The sequence below is a fragment of the Oryza glaberrima genome, chromosome 6 (genome assembly GCF_000147395.1).
Source record: "Oryza glaberrima chromosome 6, OglaRS2, whole genome shotgun sequence".
In the NCBI taxonomy this organism is placed as follows: domain Eukaryota; kingdom Viridiplantae; phylum Streptophyta; class Magnoliopsida; order Poales; family Poaceae; genus Oryza; species Oryza glaberrima.
The window spans coordinates 6140895-6142334 of NC_068331.1; the positions used below are offsets into that span (position 1 = coordinate 6140895).

A 1440-nucleotide genomic window follows, 5' to 3' on the forward strand; every position below is an offset into this window, starting at 1 on the left:
CGGAAAACCATCGCAGATGACGGGAAACTATTCTAAACTCTACACACTTTACTGTAAGCGTCATTAACGTCATACTACTACAATAATACGTGCTAATGGCTTCACAGAAAAATTCTTGACATCCTTGAGATCGATCAGATCAAGTGAGGAAGAAGAAATCACGCATGTGTAGGTCCAAACCGATCCTAATTGCGTTGCAGAGGCCTATAAATATGGTGGTATAGAATCGCGGCTTAATTCGATTGTCACAATTGATCAAGTCACACTGCAGGGTTTCGAGCAGCAAGATGGCTTCGTGTATGATGATACCGACTATAGTGTTGATCCTAGTGATGGCAGCGAACGCTCTGGCTGATGATCGGCGGCAACTCCAGCTGATGTAGGATCCGGCCGCCGGCGACGTGCTCTCGTACCACGGCGGCGTGGTGCTCAGCGGCGACATCCCGGTGTCGATCGTCTGGTACGGTAAGTTCGCGCCGTCGCAGAAGGACATCGTCGTCGACTTCGTGCAATCGCTGACGTCCACGTCGTCGTCGTCGCAGCGGGCCGCGACGCCGTCGGCCGCGCAGTGGTGGAGCACCCTCGCGACGGTTTACCTGTCGAACGCGACCACGGGCGGCGGCGGGAAGCCGGCGGCGGCGACGCGCGTCGTCCTGTCCGGTCAGGTGTCCGACGAGGAGTACTCCCTCGGCAAGACGCTGACGCTGGTCCAGGTCTTCCAGCTCGCCGCCGGCGCGGCACCGAAGAGAGGCGCCGTCGTGCTGGTCCTCACCGACCCGGACGTCGTCGTCGAGGGCTTCTGCAGCGTGCGCTGCGGCGTCCACGGCTCCGACGCCGGCGCCGGGTACGCCTACGCGTGGGTGGGGAACGCCGAGCGCCAGTGCCCCGGGCAGTGCGCGTGGCCGTTCGCGGCGCCGCCGTACGGGCCGCAGGGCGCGCCGAACGGCGACGTGGGAACGGACGGCATGGTGGTGACGCTCGCCAGCACGCTGGCCGGCGCGGTGACCAACCCGTTCGGCGACGCCTACTACCAGGGCGACAAGGACGCGGCGCTCGAGGCGTGCACGGCGTGCGCCGGCGTGTACGGGAGCGGCTCGTATCCCGGCTACGCCGGGAAGGTGCTCGTCGACGAGGCGAACGGCGGCAGCTACAACGCCATCGGCGGCGGCGGCAAGAGGTTTCTTCTCCCCGCCATTTACAACCCGGCGACCACTGGTTGTTGCTCTACGACGGTGTAGAACGCACATTCAGCCTCTCATTATATGGGCCTCAATTGGTCAATTCCGGCCTATCTACGTGGATGGCCCAGAAGTTTGGCCCATCCATATCAGGCCTCACGAAAAGCAATTCCCAGGAAGATTTTTTTTTGAACGAACACCATGAAAAATTGAGGACCCCTTTGCTAGGCCTCAAACCTTTCCACATCTAATATCTAAAGCT

At 60.5% G+C, this 1440-nt stretch overlaps 1 pseudogene; it reads left to right on the plus strand.

Moving 5' to 3' along the window:
* The first annotated feature begins 287 nt into the window (after positions 1-287).
* LOC127777229 (protein EXORDIUM-like) lies at positions 288-1238 on the plus strand (annotated as a pseudogene).
* Positions 1239-1440: the final 202 nt, after the last annotated feature.